The sequence below is a fragment of the Pollicipes pollicipes genome, unplaced genomic scaffold (genome assembly GCF_011947565.3).
Source record: "Pollicipes pollicipes isolate AB1234 unplaced genomic scaffold, Ppol_2.1 Scaffold_3447;HRSCAF=4054_pilon_pilon_pilon, whole genome shotgun sequence".
NCBI lineage: Eukaryota > Metazoa > Arthropoda > Thecostraca > Pollicipedomorpha > Pollicipedidae > Pollicipes > Pollicipes pollicipes.
This window is the reverse complement of record NW_023596297.1, coordinates 24,030,016-24,035,622: the sequence shown is the minus strand read 5'-3', so window position 1 is coordinate 24,035,622 and position 5,607 is coordinate 24,030,016.

Below are 5,607 nucleotides of genomic sequence, written 5' to 3'. Positions count from 1 at the left end.
TCCAACATGGAAAACAGACTGGTCTCGGTGCGCGGTCCGTGCCCCTCGGTATCGCCGCGCATGCGCCGGCGCCCGGTCGGCCGATATGAATGGCTTGCTGGGGCCGGGGGCGGGGCGCCGCATCACGACGCGCGAGACAGAACGCCCCCCAGGCGTCCTCCGACTCCGGTGCCAGGCTCCCGCCGGAAGTGAGGACCGGTCGCAGGTGGCGCTGCGGGCGGCGACCGTCTCGGCTCGTAGTGGCGCACGTGAGCGGCTTACCGGAGGGTGATGAGGCTGTATGGAGATGGCGCAGTTTCCGGTGGGCCTCCCGGGGCAGGAGGCATCGTTCCCGGTCGGGCCGCCGCCCGGACGTCAGCCTGGGCGGGCCAGTGGCCACTGGCGGAGTAGGTGCCATACACCCACATGTGTCTTTCTGCATACTGACTGACGGGTAGCGGAGATCTCAGCCTGTCAGCCGGGCGTCAGGCCACAGCCAGTACGACGTACGTCAAGTGACAGCACGTCACAGAGGTATATGTTGGTTAAATTCACGTTGACGTCGAGATCACTGAATAGCGTTGATATCGTCACCCTCACAAGGCTGCACTGTGAGCCAAAAAGAGTACGGACAACGACTCGTCGATCTACATGGCCTGTGTCGTGAAGGCGACTGAAGCTATGGTTAGGCTGGTCAGGCTTCTTCGAGAATGGTTGAACAAATTTAGGCAACATCTGACGCGAAGATCACTTCACCCTGTTCGTGTTTAACCAAAAAATTATATATCAAAGTTCTAACATTTGCCGCGCGCAGCACTGTTGTGTGTAGGAACGAGGGGCAGGGGCGGAGAGCAATGTGTCAAGGGCCCAAACTATTCAAGGTGGGGCAATAATATCATCTGCTACCCTCCCCCCCCCCTCTCACACACTCTTCTCAGACTTTGCTTATCCAGGTGGGGTATTAGGAGGCAAACTCAAGGTTACTTTAGAGCCCAAAGCTCTCCCGTGTCTGCTTACATAGCCTTGGTTGTTCTGCCTGCCCGCCTACATCCTCCTTAGGACAGGTGCGTGAAGTTTAAGGCGGAATATGGTAGACGTTAAGTATAAACCGGTACATCAGAAAATGCCAGACGTTTCATAAAATGCCAGGTGTTTCGGGTAGCCTCCATGAAACTTTTGTAATTACGCCATCCGGCTGAACAACGGTATGTGAAATGCCCTCGAGTTCGCGGATGTTTTATGTAGACAGTATTATTGTAATCTCACGGTCGAGAACTTTCAGTTCTTCGAATTATTGAAAGGACGCTGAGCCAAGTCTAATAACTGGGAGAAACCAAATTGTGAGACCATAAAACGGCATTGCCAGTTTTGAGTTCTTATGCTGACCGTTATTAACGGGCAATGTGCAGGCTAAGCGATAGTGGGATTCAACATTGACTATATCGGATCATAAACGCTGCTTGAAACACCGAGCATTGACAACCAACCTAATGTCAGCTTGAAAACATCGTTTTGCTTATATCAAGTACCAAAACAAAACAAAAATAGAGCCCAACTGCGCCTAGCAAATTCAACAAGCCCTGCAACAAGTAAACAGTAAAAGACGACAGGCGAAAGGCATTCATGCGTTTAGCAGAGGTGGGTTTTGATTGATGCATGGAGACCAACGATGTTGGAAAGCCCACTGATTTGAAAACTGGATGGGTCTGATGATTGGCAAAGTGATACCAATAAGCAACAAGCAACGCAGCAATATTGAAAAAAACCTAAAAAACAGCATTGGATGTCGGAAGTTTTGTGTCCGAAAGACGATTGCCCGTTACTAGTATTATTCCAAGGGCTTTCAGCAGCTCTTTGCTACATGCGCCCTTTATTTGGGATGTATAGCTGCTTTTGATTGCAAATAAATGTTTGATGATGCCGTTATCATGCTTTCAGTACGTCTCATGCACCCTTATTTGCAACAGTCGAAAGCAGTCGACAAACAAGGATGTTAAAAAAGTGTTACATTTGAAGATATTAAAGCAAACGTCAGTTGTGTGAACAAAGCTTACTTACAAGTATTGATATACCTTTAAGTGGCAAGAATTGCTCCAGACAACACATTTTCTCTAGTTACTATGCTCCTAATTACGTCATGGTTTGCTTGCGTCATCGTACGTTCCACAACGTAGATTGAGAGCCAATTCACGACCATTATCTCTAGAAATCGTTCTCACGAACGTCAGATATGAACGACTCGGCAATTATATTTTTCATGGTTCTGATCGCCGCATGATCAATGGAATGGCAAAATTTAAATGACGTTATAGTATCATAGATACCTGGGTGACCTTGAAATAGTTCGCACGAAATAGTCTGCATGTAGCTAAGAACTAGAGCAGTTTATGTCTTTAAGGGAGTGCTCCACTTTTATTTGGAGTTTTAAACTGAAATAGCCACCTTGAAGATCTTTCGGTGCTGTTCACAATCATGACCTTCTTAAGAAAAGGTATATCGGTAAGAATATTCCAAAGTCAACTTGGCATTCATGACATCACAATAAAATCATTCAAATCATGTCATTCCATAAGCCATGCGGCGATCACGGCCAAGAGGAATGTAATTGTCGAGGCGTTTGTATCTGGCATTTGTGAGCGCGATTTCCAGATATAACGGCCGTCAATTGGCTATCAATCAATGCTGCGCATAGCACGGTGACATAATGCATACATGATACAATGAAGAACATTTTTACTAAACGGCAGAGAATTGCTGGTATCTAGAGCAGCCTTTCCACGTGAAAAGTAGACCAATAGCTATACGTTTGCTTGTGTCATGATATCTGATGCTTGTTTTAATACCTTCAACTGTGAGACATTCGCTTTAAGAAGGGCACGTCCGTGAACTGCACCGATTAATCTTCAAGCTGGCTTTTTCAGCACAAAACCCCATAAAATGTAGAACGTCACGCTCTCTTATATGGGCTCGGTTCATGTAAAAGTGTTCTATTACACGCTCGCTTTGTGACAAAATCTCATAAGCACAGACGTTCATGAAAAGCGATTTCTCGGCTGCATACCAATATGTTATTTATGTGACCGATTTGCCATTTTTAGGCACCTTAAGAAACGCTAGAACAGCGGACTTCATCGGACATCAGACCTCAAGGCCTGACTAAACAGGTCAAAGGTTAGGATGTGTGACCGTTAAATGTTTTTTTTCGATGTAATTATCAATATTACTAAGTGCTCCTTCTTATGCGTGGGCCGTGTGGTTACCAGTCGTTTCAAGCGTGACAAAATCTCGTAAGCACGTGCGTTTATGAAAAGCGATTTCTCAGTTGCATACCAATACGCTATTTGTCTGACCGATGTGCGATTTTTAATCACTAACAAACGCTAGAAGAACAGCGGACTTGATCGGACATGGGACATCAAAGCTTAACTGAACGGGTTATGGTGTGTGGCCGTTAAATGCTTGTTTTTATAATCATCAGCGTCGTTAATGAGTACCGCGTACGCGTCGGCCGCATGGTTATCAGTCGCTTCAACTGCACGGTTCATCCAGATATGTCTCCAGGACGGTGGTGGCACGTCCGAGCATATACCGGCAGCCACTGAGGCCAACAACGACGATCGGAAACCCACGAGTTTGCGGGAGTCATTTCGTAAACAATTCTGGTTCCAGGGACAGGCGCTCGCCATGCTCGCGTGTCGGAGAGGGGCAAAACACTGCGGCACCACGCGCTGCGTAATCGAAGCGTGACAAGGAGATGGGTGTTCGGACTGCGTGAAATTACACTCAAGTGCGGTCCAAGTCATGCCGGAGTATAAAAATAAACATTCTAACAGAGTTAACCAAAAGGGAGCATCTTCCCCGGGCGTTACCGGCCCGCAACTAGAAAAATTGATGGCTGCTCACATCTGTTCCTATATATATACATATACATATATATATATATATATATATATATATATATATATATATATATATATATATATATATATGTGTGTGTGTGTGTGTGTGTGTGTGTATAACACATGCATACACACACACACTCTCTCTCTCTCTCTCTCTCTCTCTCTCTCTCTCTCTCTCTCTCTCTCTCCTCTCTCTCTCTCTCTCTCTCTCTCTCTCTCTCTCTCTCTCTCTCTCTCTCTCTCTCTCTCTCTCTCTCTCTCTCTCTCTCTCTCTCTCTCCTCTCTCTGTCTCTCTCTCTCTCTCTCTCCTCTCTCTCTCTCTCTCTCTCTCTCTCTCTCTCTCTCTCTCTCTCTCTCTCTCTCTCTCTCTTTCTCTCTCTCTCTGTCTCACACACGCTCCCACGTATCCCAAAGTCTGTCTGAGGTCAGTAAGGAATTTTAAAGTCATCAGCCACTGCACAGTCCTCGTCGTCGACCAGACCGGCTTCGTTCAGTAGTGCGCTGAGTTTATCGTGTGAGGGGGGCTATCAAAAACACATAGTAGTGTTTTACTGTTATATATATATATATATATATATATATATATATATATATATATATATATGTATATATATCGCTCTCCACTGCTCACTCTCCTTAGAAAACTCTTTAGAAAACTTTGGCAAGGCAACCCTGGGACTTTGGGTGAAGGCGAATAAATTGGTAATATGGTAGCCCTAATGGGAAGCGCAAGCGATGCGCAAACCGGCGACCTTCCGACGTTCTCAACTTTACACCCAGTGCAGGCTGAAAGGCGTTCTTTCCGTTCTTTCCTCACTGTTGTGCGGCTTTGCGTCATTCGGGGAGGCGCAGAAAGTTGTTTGCGTCGTCAATTCTATTTTCACCGGTATGCGAATAGTTTTTTAGCTTTTAGCAACTTAAGCTGTTACATTCAGTGTGCTTTTTAAAGAATTATATCGATATTATGGTGAATGACCTATTTCGGCTTATGCATAAGTAGATCTGACAAAAGAAGGGCCAAGTCTAGTCAGTGTTCGGGAAAAACGGTACCGTTTCATGAACTGAGCTGTGGCCAGCTAGTTACCTTGCTATTCATATGCTACTATCAATTAGGAGGGGTTGATGGTGGTAGTGAAGGGATGCTTTACATTTGATGATATTGAAGCAAGCATCAAACACAATGAAACAAGTTCATTTGTGACTATAAGCTAATTTGTGAAATGGAAAAGACTATTCTAGACAGCACAGTTCCTTGCTTACTAAACATGCTTCTCAAAGCACCATGCATTTATTACATCATTGCACCTTGCACTGCATTGATGGGCAGACAATTGGCTTTTGGTCTTGATCATAGCATCACTTATGGGATGACAGGATTTGAGTGATGTTATTATAATGTCATGAATGCACAACAAGTTTACTTTGAAATGTTTTTCCTGATATTCCTTTCACTATTTGTGTGGGTGTGTGGCTTAGATCTTAAAAAGGGCAGGGTTGCAAATAGCACTGAAAGGTCTTTGAGGTGACCTCCTGAGTTCAAAACCTCATGTAAATGGGGAACATTTTCTTTAAGCTGCCAAGGCTCATGGTCATGGAAAGGATGTCATACAGTGCTGCTGATGACCTTAGACAGGATCATATCTATCCTACAATACTCACTTCTTTTTTGAGTGCATAAAGATAAAGAGTAAAATATCTTGGGATCTAGCACATCAAGAAACCCCCC